At 44.6% G+C, this 12,791-nt stretch overlaps 1 protein-coding gene across 22 annotated transcripts in view; it reads left to right on the plus strand.

Moving 5' to 3' along the window:
* Window positions 1–12,791, plus strand: part of CELF2 (CUGBP Elav-like family member 2) — a 543,854-nt gene that overhangs the window by 408,092 nt on the left and 122,971 nt on the right. The gene's annotated exons all lie outside the window — the stretch shown is intronic.

Raw genomic sequence — 12,791 nt, forward strand, 5'->3', positions numbered from 1 at the left:
CAGAGAATAGATTTTAGTCTTCCAGGGACAGATATTTTTGACAACACCGTCTGGATTTCTAGTCGTGGTTGAGAATGAATGATGTGAAAATTCACCCAAACTTTCCAGAGATCAACTTAATGGGAAGAGAAGAGGTTTGGGGGAGTATATTAACTCTTTTGGCCACTAGAGGAGTTTTACAGACAGTTTTCAAGAACCAGTTTGCCCACATAATTTTCAGTCTGCCTACGAAATTGTTAGGGGTTGCATTCACATTTATAGGTAGGTATCTCACATTCAGCCTCACCTTTGCCTCCATTCTATTAATTTTTCTTTGTTCCCGTACCAAAATGCTAAAAGGCTAAGAGCATCTTCTTACAGCAAAGATATGAAATCCCAACCAAGGGAGATGAAGAAGTGAATTGGTTAAATGTATCGAATACCAGTTCTCTGTCTTTTCATGGCACATCCCTTTGATATTTCTTAAATTCTGCTGAATGTGGACATGTGCTTATTTTCACGAATCCTTTGAAAGCATTTTAAATGATGGCAATTCTACCTAGGTACCAAGAGGATTTAAACGCCACTTGGTGGCTCATGACTTACCCAGGAACATGGTGCAAGTCTCCCTCTTTTCCTTGCCCAGTGGGCGCAGACTTCTGCAAGACATTTCCAGGTCTTCTTTGCCCCTCTTCTTGTCCCAGAGGGACTTCTTTGCCCCTCTGCACAGGCCTGCCTGTCATTGGATGCTGCTGGTAGGTTGGAGAAGCAGTCCAAGGGAATGGAGATAAGCCTCAGCTACTGGGTCACCGTTTTGAAACCTACTAACAAAAGGAAGGGAGGAAAGGTTGAGAAAAGACAGAAATCAACTTCTGTGTTGTAGTGGGCTGAATCAAACCGTACAAGTTGTTTTCCCTGTGAGCAAATGAAATTTGAGAATTGTTCATCAATGAGGATGAAATGTCAGGTATTCTTGTCGGGAAGTATATTCCCTTCTCACACTGGTCAGTTTTACCAAGTGGTTTGCTCAAAAAAGTGTTCTCATCAAGAAAGTGTAAATGTAGGTTTCAATGCTTCACTGGCTTTATCTACCTGACTTCTTTACAGTATTTCACCAACTTCTAATTTTCCAAAATGAAATTCTAAAACATACTCACTTTGATCCTCCTGGTACATTTTTCTTGTAGCTGTTTTGGGTAGTCCCCTGAAGTGTGAGGCAGAGACAGCACTGATGTGGGCAGAATTGTTACTGTTTCACCTGTATTTTCCTTGTGTGTGTGTTTTAATCTCTAGGTGTTATATTAGGATAGGTTTAACTGTCAGAATTTTTGTAGACCCAAAAATATATTAGGATTTTTAAACACAGAACCCTTATGGATATTGGTGTGTGGCTTTCCTCCATGTGATGATACAGGGATCCAGGCTTCTCCATCTGGTGGCTCTACCATCTCTTTGGTTTTTGTGTGTGTGTGTTTGTTTTATTACTTTTTTTGTCAACTGCATCCATTCAAAAGGAGAAGAAAGAAAATATGGAGGACTCATACCTGCTCTGTTAAAAGCTCTGGCCCTTAAGCAGCACAGGTCACTTCCACTTGTGTTTCTTTAGGAAGCCTTTAGTCATGCGGCAAGGGGCAAATGTGATTTCACCATGAGCTTTGCTCTGGTGCTGACCCTGAGGAAGGAGAGGATGGACTTCGGTGGACACTGGTAGTCTCTGCAACAGGTGTCCTTTGCTATGTTGTTTCCCAGGCTTCCTGGAGGATAAGCATCCCGGGGAACACTGCCCTATATGTGACCAGGGCCTTTCCTCTGGAAAGCCTGAGCCAAAGGGCATGGCTTGGTTCCAGGAATCCATGTTTTTGCCAATGCCCCAGGCGATTATCATCTTCAGGAACATTTGGGAAACGCTATTGTAAGAGGTAATTAGATTGTAGAAAGGTATTTGGTACCTTTGGTGCAGTTTTCTGCTGAGAATCCTGTGTTGTAAGGAACGGTGATGGACTCGGTGGTGAAACGTAACTCCTGGCACCCGTGCTTAACTCTCTTCAGTCTTAATTTGGCCTCACTGCATAGAAAAGATTATGACTGTACCATGTGACACTAAGACATCTGTTCCTACCTGATTTTTTCTTGGATTAGCAGATTGTTTCATTGAGTTGACCAAGTTTACCACTCATTTTGACAGATGGTGATTTTATGGTTTGTATCAACTACTTGGAATTTATCATCTAATGACAGCTGTTGAACACATAGGTCATTGTATAAGATTGACTAGTAATGAAATCTTCGGGGCATTTTTTTCACCTCCTGTCATAATGTTGAATCTTTGGGAAACCTACCACCTTGGAAATTAAAAGCTTATAAATATATTGGATGAACAGCAGCTGAATTATCTATGTGACAAAAAATTCTTTATCATCGCAAAAAGAAAGGATGGAAAACTTGTCCCCGATGGTGTCTGAAGCTGCAAGGAGATGGACACAGTATGTGGAATATCTGTCGAGCTTTTCATAGCAAATTTGGATCCTAGACTTCCTAGACTGCCCTCTCTGATCTACCCAGTAGTCAGTCACATGGGCCAAGTCCTTTTCCACAGTTTGGAATGTGCTCAGGGAATCAAACCGACTTTAATATGAACCTGTGACAGTTCTATTCAGGGAGCTAAGACTTCCTCTCACTAACATCGAAAGCGTTCCAGCACATGTTGGAAAAGTGTTTGGGGTAGTCGCTGTTTAGACTTGCCTGAGTTATTGATCTTCTTGTTATCAAATATAATTTAGAACTAGCGGTGAGACCCTTAGTGGTGGAAGAATATTATTATCATTTGTTATCTGCACAATTAGGAAGTAGGAGAGTGCAGTAGAGGCATTATCGTATAAACGATCTCATTGCCTAGAGCGTTTTAGCTCCTTGCAGAGTGGTCTACCACATGCCTGCCTTCCCACCACCCCCATCCTCTGTGTGTGTGTCTCTGTGTGTGTGTGTGTGTGTGTGTCTAATCCAAACAGGCAGTGGCCCTACAGTCCAAAGGGCTAAAAAGACTCAGAAATCCATCCTCATCCAGTCATCCAGGGAAGAAATAGGAGCCTGCAGGATGTTTCTTTGCTTTTTTCTGAAGGTTTAATAGAAGAATCAGTGTCATTGGCAGTGATTGAGAAAAATGAAAGTTTTTAGATCAAATACTGCTCCATCGTGCATGCAGCATGGGAACGAGTGATGGGCAGTGTGCTCTTCCTCAGACAAAACCCAGTGGCTGCTCATCAGTGAATGGTATGGAGAGTTTTTTGTTATCCTGAAATCAAGGAAATATTTTACTTTTCCCTCTGTGGTGTTCCAGAGAAAGATTCTTGAGCAAAGAAGATAAATCCTCTTCCTACCGGCTAATGAGTGAGCAGCTAAATTTCAAGCACATCAAGTACAAGGACCATGTGTTACATTTTTTTGAGTGTGCATAATCAGGTACACTTATTTAATTTTCTGAAAAATGGAAAGCCACACGTTCTCTTTGGTTAGAGACGTGGAGCAGTGAAGAAGCAGGGCAGTGTTTGGCAAGATGAGTCCACCTAACTGGAATCAGGCCAGGCTTTATCAGGAACCAGAGGGGCGACTCTGCCAAGACACCCCCTCTCCATGCCTCCGCTTCTTTAACCGGAGGCAAGCACTTAAACCAGATGGTTGCTAAGACCTTTTTTCTCTCTTCAGTCTGGCGTTTAAAGTTGATCACTGTCAAATCCAAAATGGACCGTTTTCAGAATTACAATGTGACTGAAGTTTGTTACTTTCTCCCCAGCCATCCCCATTTTGGGGGTCATCCTTCTTCTTTTAGGACCTTCCCTCTTGCCTCATGACCCACGTTCTCACTGTGGAAACTCTTATCAATCCCAGGAGCCATAAGATTCACTGATACTACAGCATAAATGGTTGGGAAATGGATTGCAGTGTTGTGTCTTCTGAGGCATTTTTATTTTAATATGAATCTGAGCCCCCAACTGAAAGGATGAAGCTCAGAGGCTGAGTGAAAAGACGGGGGAGAGGACAGAAGAGGAGGGGTGTGGAGGCTTTGCCCACATCAGCCCCATGTTCTGCTGTTGTCCCACAATCATCATTAACATTATCCTCTCTGCTTTCAAAAGGGTCCCCACTTGGAGAATGGATTATTTGATCATCCTGGTTATCAAGAAACCCTTCATACTGCCCCTAAAATTGTATAGTAGAAGGAAGAAAAAAAGCTAACCTCTGTTCATTATTTTCTTTGTGCCAGATTCTGGGCTTGGCACTGTGTATACATTATTTTACTAAATGGTTCAAACAGAATCTATTTTACCGAGCCATTAAACCACATCTCTCTTAGGCTAGAAGTCCAGAGTCATTTCACAGGACATGGGCTGTAGAGTGTTGCATGGACTATTTTTACCCGTAGGAACCTGAATCAGAAAGGCTCATGGAACTCCAAATCAAAAAGAAAACCGTGTTGCTATAGGGGAAGGGCGTGTGAAAATGCCCCGGGGAGAGTCAACCCCTGAGTATGTAGTAGGAACCTCCAGTGCCTAGCACAACGCCCTGCCGTGTGGGGCCCAGTGGGAGGACCCAGGAAGCCTAAGAGGTAGCAGCTGCCCGCAGAGAGCTGCCTTCCTTAGGAGAAGGGGAGCGTGGCAGCAGAACCACAGTCAGACAGCAGTGATCTCCTGCACCTGATCCCCGTGTGATGGAAACTCTCAAAATGAAATCCAGCTGCTGGAAACCCCATGGCCAAGAGGTGCCCGACACCCATGGTGGTCTGTGTCCCCAAGCTTCCGCCGGACATCTCCTCCTCCCTGTCCTCGTGGCAGGCGTTTAGGACATCACATCCTCTTGCGAAGCGCAGCGTTACTGCTTTTGTTTTTTCTTCCGCTATTGTTGCTCAAATAAAGGGAAGTGACAAATCTGTGGTTAAACTCGTATAGTAGTGAAACCTGGGTGTGCTCCTTAGCCGTAGGTTTTATTTTAAATAACAAACCGTTGGAGGGATTTTTTGCCTCTTGAGGGCATATCATAGAGCATACGGTTGGGGAAAATTTTGTTGTACCCTGAATAAGAAAGTCATGAAAATGATTACATTAAAATTGATTGACTATTTAGAGGCCACGTAAATGGATGTTCAGAGTATTCAAAGGCCATGCGAATGGGTGAATTCTGCTAGTTCCAAGTAATTACTTCAGAAAGCAAGACAACACAGTCAATTCTAAGCCCTATTAAAGGGCTCATGGTCATCACTTAGAAAGGCGGCTTCCCTACCCTCCCTGCCCTCCCTTCCTCCCAGGGATGCACAACCGCATCGCAGCCTGCGGCAGGCCTGTCGCGGCTGCATTTCCCTATTGCAAAGCTCCCTATCCCTTACCTGCCTCAAAGGGAGCCTGCCTAGTGTCTGTTAGGGCGCAGGGCTCTGTGGAGAAACATGTTAAATTTAAAGTGGACAATAGCTGCTAACACTTACTAAGCACTCTTCTTTACATGCCAGGAACTGTGTTAAACATTTTCATACGTTGTTTGGCTTAATGTGGTACATCTATAATATAGCTGTCACTAACCCCATGTTATTAAGAACCAGAGGCTTAGGGAGGTGAGGTCATCAGCCTGTGATGCTAATCAGAAATGACCGTACCAGCCTCACCAACAAAGATTATGAATGAGCATGAGAAGACTATCCAGCATCACTTTGAAAACTGTCATGGTGTCTGCCATGAGAACTCAGGGACCACCTTGGCCCCAGAAGTGAATTTTTTAAATGATTTCCGCTGTTCCAGGCAGTATGGAGAAACATCTCCCTCTCTGATCCGCATACATATGAAATGCGGCTCAGTTATTGCCGAAGTGGGGTGGAGACGGTTATAGTGGCCATAAATATTAGTTCTCCAGCATCATATCCAACAATAAAAAAAATCTGCAATAAGTACAAATGTTTACTTCAGCCTAGCCTTGGATTTCTATAGCCAACTATAGCCAAAGGGTTTGCCTGTCCATTTCACTTTGACTATAAAGACCAGAGTGAGGAAGTAGATAACGACTTCCCCATTCCGTTTCCAGAAAAAAATACCTTTGGTCTGCTTTGGATTGCAAATAACCCTTTTGAGAGTTCAGAGGCACCTAGAACACTTGAGTAATAAGTTAGAATATCACTGATAGGTGCTCAGGAACAGAGCTGAGCTGTATTTTATTCAGGCTAACAATAAGGGGCCTGTGTTCTTAGTCCAGGGAATTCAAGCTGATGCACTGTCGAAGCAAGGCAGTGAAGTGGAGACTTGAGCGATCCGCCTGGCCTGGAAGCATCTAATAGCCCAGTGTGCTGTGAATTGAGAATCGTAGGAAAATACATGTGATTCTAACCTGCCTCTCATTGCCACTACCTCCTAATTATAATGCTACCCTATCCTCTAGAGAAACTATTCTATGAAATAACCTTATATTAGAAACTTGCTTCTAATGAGGCCCCTCAGTACTTTAGAAACTAAATCCTCTTTAGTTGGGATTCAAGACCTTATACCGACCATGTTTAACCCCGGGATGCCTCCTTGGTGTATGGGACGTGATCTTGGTTTGGTGAGTCTGAAGGCCTCCCCGCCACTGAGCCACTGGTCTCCACCTTACCGGGAAGACTCCGGGGAGACCAGCCGACCAGGGAGTTGGGCCGATTACACCCACTTTAGGGAAGCCGGACCCTCTAGTTGGCTTGTTGTGTTCAACTTCAAGTTTTTCATTCTTCCTTACCTTCAGAGAAAAATACAGTTCTCCTCACTACTTTGGAATTAGTATTGGAAAAATACAAAGCGTAATCGATTCTATGGCTAGCTTATTATCTTTCATTCCAATAGTCAAGTGACCTTTTCTCTAACAAAGGAGACTCCTTGCTTTCTTCACGTCACCCCCTGGGGGCCTCGACAAATGCACACATCACCTACCTCTGCTCAGAGCAGAGTGGGAGAGTTCACAAAACAGCTGAACACGATGATTGTCCCATCAGGGAAAAAACGATGATGCTGAAATTCTTCCAATACTTTCATAGCTATTAGACAATTGAAATGGTTTAACATAAGTGGCTTATTTCAAAGAACCAGAGAAGGGGAAAAGCAGATTCCAGCAATTTTGCCCTTCATACCTTTTCTATCTGTGTTGTGCTTTGGTGGAATTTACATAATCGTGGGTGAGGAACTGTTACAGTACACACATAGCTGTGCACATTAGGCTGCACTTGCTTTCCCAAGAGGCTTGAAAATGCAGTCGATTTAATCTAGGTCAAAAGGAAAGAAGGAGACTCCATTTTCCTCGCAGAAAACACAGGGAACTTGCCAGTCTTCATAGGGTCATGGAAATAACAGAAGATGGTTCCTCCAGGGGAAGTCCCCAGGGCAACAGGAGACTGCCAGGGGCCTGGGTCTCATGGCCAGTTGACAGAAAGGTGGTCATAGTGTGTTAGGTGGAGAGTTGGAGGAAAGATGTGGGGTTGCCAGGGAGCCCAGTGAGATCATCATTCTCTCCCGGGCTGAAAAGGTGGCTCAGATTTGCTGTCTGCAAGGAATATTGCTGGGAAAGTGAGGAAGGATGTTGGCGGAGCATCGCACGACTGCCTCAGGCGGCCAGAGAGCAGTGCGGGTCCCATGCTGCCAGTGGAAGTTTCCCAGGGGAATTCCTGGGATGGCGCTTGGTAATCCAAACCATGGAGTCCACATAACTCACATACGGAAGGCCCGATGGCAGTGTCGCCTGTCAGCTTCCTAGGCAGTGGCCAGATGGTGATACTGCTGACATCAGGGTGCCAATTATATCAAACTCTGTAAAACTAAGCTAATTGGATACAGTTTCCTGAAAAGTTGATTTGTACAGGATGAGGTGTTTGTGTTTGCATAGCTGCTACTCTAGCTATGGAATTCCCACTTTTAGGTGGGACAAAAGGGTCGTCTTAGGTGACTGTTGGAGAGACATTTCAGATGAGAGGTTTCGGTTATAAAGAGACATTTTAGGTGACATGAACAGAGCGTGAAGCAGATCTTTCAGAGTGAGGCGGACCCCATCAGAGGCGGTTCCGGGACATTCTCCCTGTGAGAGGCGTAGACTTTGAGGGGTGCTCATTGACCCGTGGTTGCTGGGATGGTTTTGGCTTTGCTCTTGGCTTCTGCTGTGACTTGGGGGCAGCCTGCTAACCTGTGGACTGGTGTTTTCCCATCTGTAAAATGGGAGGGTGTGAGGGGTTAGGCTGGTAGAACTAGTGTAGGGGCCAAGAGAAAACCTCCCCTTGGCCCTATGAAGGTTCACTAAGAATCCCTGACAAGAGGCAGATCCGAAGGAGAAAAGGCACATGGGTTTATGAGATCACAATTTTTTTTTTTTTTTTTTTTTTTTTGAGACACAGTCTTGCTCTGTTGCCCGGGCTGGAGTGCAGTGGCCGGATCTCAGCTCACTGCAAGCTCCGCCTCCCGGGTTTACGCCGTTCTCCTGCCTCAGCCTCTGGAGTAGCTGGGACTACAGGCGCCCGCCACCTTGCCCGGCTAGTTTTTTTGTATTTTTAGTAGAGACGGGGTTTCACCATGTTAGCCAGGATGGTCTCGATCTCCTGACCTCGTGATCCGCCCATCTCGGCCTCCCAAAGTGCTGGGATTACAGGCTTGAGCCACCGCGCCCGGCCGAGATTACAATTTTTGTGACACAGGCACCTTCGGGATGCAGACCCAAAGATACAGGGGAAATGGTATGCTTAGGTCCAACAAAGTGTGCCTAGGCTCCTTTGCATGCTTAGGTTCCACAAAGTAGGGTCAGCCATGTAGTAATGTGATTGGACAAAAATGACGTGATGTAACACTAATAGACTGCGCAGGGACGCTCGGCAAAGCCTGCCTGTCCACATTCTCCCTGGCCTCTCTGAGCAGGATTCTTCCTTCTGGGCGTGGGAAGGACCTTCCCTGGAATGGGGGTCTTACGACCTACAGTCAAACAAGGTAGGTCGGAGAATTTGTTTCTGGCCAGTTTTATACAGAACAACAGAAGGAAAGTTAGAGCAGTATTTTTTAAGTTTTATGGCTGGCTTTGGGGAAAGGGGGTTCTGGCTTCTGTGACCTGCTATGGGAAAGAGAGGGATTCCAGTTTCTGTGGCTGGGCTTAGGGGAGGCTGGGACTGAGAGACAGGAGGGCAGGAGGAGGTCAGAGATATACTTTTTCGTGTGAGGCCTTTATGTTGGAGTACTGCTTCCCGATTCCCAACATTTGCTACTTGTAAAATTTTGTGATTCTACAGGAAAGGCATGGAAGCCATGAGAAAGCAACGCTACCTTGACTTCTTCTCATTTTATTTTTTATAGTGTTGAGTTTAAAGTCGTAAAAGGCTGGAGGAGCAGTACAACACAGATATGTCTGATCTTCCTGGAGGGTCTCCCTTTAGCTAACTTTTGCTGTGATTGGGTACTTTTTTCAGGCCTCTGGTTCCTATATCTCAGGTGATGTCATTACAGCCATCCGCCTTCAGCATCAAGTACAGTGGAGCCACGATCATGAAATTACAGGCAGGACTACATAAGAAAGCTGAGAGGCAAGGGGACTGGGTTTCAGACGGAGCTCGTGAAATCGGTGGCATCATTTGTTCACTTGTATCTAGCACTCCTAGAAAGCGGGCACTGCGTGGAGGTCCAGCCACAGGAATTCACGCCGAGGGCCCAGCACCATGGGGCCCAGAGTTGGTCATAGTGTCCTGATGTGACTGTTTCTTAGCAGTGCCAGTTCTTCTTGGTAGTTGGATTTTGGGCTAAAAAAAAGGGGGGGCTACATAGGTGACCCTCTAGGGTCTCATATCATGTCCTGAGGCCTCCTTGTACTTTCTAAGAATGGCATTTTGTCATTGCCTTTTGCCTCAAGATGCTAGGGTTATAAATCACCTTCTACCACGGAGAAAGGACTCCTCTGTTTTTTGTTTTGTTTTGTTTTGTTTTGTTTTGTTTTGTTTTTTACGGTTAATGCTAAGTTGTCTTGAAATTTTTAATTCAGGGGATTTTTGATGGTTTTTTTTGTTTTTTTTGTTTTACCTTTAACTGCCTTGTAGAAAGTGAAAGTAGGGTGTCCTGGCAGGGGCAAAGCCAGTGACTGAGAGTTGAAACCATAACTCATGGCAGATTCGCTTGAGCACAAAATGTCCCTCTTAGATCCATAACCTTTGGACTATGAAAAAAAAATATTAAATTCTCTTCCAAGTGGCTAAGGTTGAGGGAGAAAATAGATGGCAATGGAAATCAAGTATGAGGAGTATGTCCTCTTTTGACTTAAACTGGCTTGCATGCTACTGACTTGACAAGAAGCCAAGATCCCAATTGCAATTCGACTTGTGTGAAGCAGGTACCTGCTTTGCTTGCAAATGCACATACAAAAGAGCGCTTCATTCACAGAAAGGAAAAAAAAAAAATAGCGAGTTCACTAATTTAGCCTTCCAGGGCCTTCGTCCCTTGATCTGTCAGCCCCTTAGAATTCAAAGGCAGACTGTAAAGGAATTTCCTACTTAAAACATGATGACTTTTTTGATGTCCTGAATTCGAATATAACTCGAGTTGAAGTTGTCTGCTAGGGCTATTACTTTGTTGTTTAATAAAAAAATAAAATACGGGGTTCAGTCATCAGATGATCAGTCTGAGGTTGCTTTCAAGTGTTTATGTGCTTAGATTTAGAAAACAGTAGGTTTTCGTATATGTAAAATGTTGAATGGCCTTGAAGATGTGGACAGGCCCATCTTGACCCTGGGGCAGAGTCCAGTTAGGGGAGGGAGACAGCTGTTCTCATGCCCAACCCCGTAAGCTCCGAAATGGAAATACTTTTTATTTGACCACTTTTGCCGCAGAATTGCAGGAAACCATTTTTCACTTTCTCTCCTTAGCCCTCAAGTTGTATAGTTATTTTGTATTCCAGAAAATGCTCCACAATTCCCTGTAATAAGATGTTACTGAAGGGTAGTATCAGAAAAGAATTAGCAGTTAGAACTAGAACTTTCCGGAAAGGTCCCTCCTGCCATGGTAGAGAACACCTTTCACAGGGGAGTTTCTCCTCGCTTCAGGCTGGTAGCTGCAGAAGAGTCATGGGGAATGCCTCACTAAAACCAGCCTTGCTACGGGTCAGCTCCTGCCTTTGGCAGTGTGACTCGTTGGCATGTGATCTGGAGTTCCTGCCCTGCAGCTGACGAGCCACTGTTTCAATAATTAAAAACAGCTCAAGTCACTGTCCTCCTGCCTTGGATTTGATCATTGCACTTTGCATGTATGTATCAAAATACCACATGTACCCCACAAATATGTACAAAGATTATGTGTCAATAAAAAACAAATTAAAATCCCAATTTTTAAAAGAAAACATGAATGCTCAGTGGCTCATGCCTGTAATCGTAGCACTTTGGGAGGCCAAGGCAGGAGGACCACTTGAGGCCAGGCGTTTGAGAACAGCCTGGGCAACATAGCATGACCCAGTCTCTACTAAATAACTTAAAAATGAGCCTGGCGTCACGGCACATGCCTGCAGTCCTGGATACTCAGCAGCCTACAGTGGAGAAGATGACTTTAGCTCGGGAGTTCGAAGTTATAGTGAACTACGATTGCACCACTGCACTCTAACCTGGGGAACAGAGCGAGATCCTGTCTCTTAGAACAAAAATTGCCTTGTCCATATATGAGAGTCAAGGGATTTAAAGAAAACTGCCTTTTTTAAAACAGTGTCTCAGAGCATCAAACCTTGGTTTAGAAACCTCGGAGGAAGTTTCCTTAACGAATATGGTGTCAAATTTCCTAAGGGCAGAATGAGTTTTAAAATCTGACCTCATGATATCGTTGTCTAGGGTGGTGTCTACATTACCTCCACACTGAAAAATGTTAATACATTATTGCTCTTTGATTCACAGCAAACCATGATATAAACTGGTTATCTTTATATATCAGTACATTTTTTTTTCTTGTGGGTATTATTACCCAGAGTTTCCAAGTAAAGATTTTCAAGGGAAACAGCTGTGGTTTGAAAAGGTCTGTGATAATCCAGATGGTTTCTTTGAGGATAAATCTACTTGATCATTTAAAATTAAAGTCTTTCAGTACAGTTGAGTGTTTCTTTATGATTTTAGATACACTACTGTGTGTGAGTGTGTATGTGTGTGTGTGAGAGAGAATGTGTGTGTGGCTACCACTGGCCTTTGTTGGGGGCTTTATCTTTGGAAACAGCAAAAATCTCATACCAGTGTCTCAAATTATCGAGCAGTTAAGCAGGCAAAATACCTGAGGGAACTCTTCATGACAGCAGAAACTATTAGTGAAAAAATATAGCGAGACACCAGCTACCCTGTGTGGAGTATGTCGCACTCAGCCGCTCTGGGAATTGCCACTCTCCACTTCTGATCCATGATGGCATAATCATAGCTCGCAATTATAATACTGATTACAGATTGCTTTCCAAGCTGAACATAGGCAACTATATTGCTAAACTTACCAATTTCTGGGAATCGGGGCGTCAAAAGCATCCACATTCCCGCAGCAGGCCTCTGGGGCGGTAGGCAGGGTGACAGGTGGGAAATGGGAAACCAGGGCTTTCCGTACCTGTCTCCTTCCCTCGGTGTCCAGGGTCTTCTTGCTGCTGCATGGTCACCCGAGATGCTCCCTGTGAGGCCCCCCTGGGCCTGCTTTCACAGGCTCTGTGCCCCTGGACCTTTCCTCTGTGCTGGTTCTGTCTTACGTTCCCTTCCTAGGGGCCCTGCTAGATGTTGACAGTGAACAGCAGAATCACAGGGACGTTATTAGTGGCCAGTAAGATCTAGTGTATTTCCCCTCTGA

The sequence above is a fragment of the Rhinopithecus roxellana genome, chromosome 11 (assembly GCF_007565055.1).
Source record: "Rhinopithecus roxellana isolate Shanxi Qingling chromosome 11, ASM756505v1, whole genome shotgun sequence".
NCBI lineage: Eukaryota > Metazoa > Chordata > Mammalia > Primates > Cercopithecidae > Rhinopithecus > Rhinopithecus roxellana.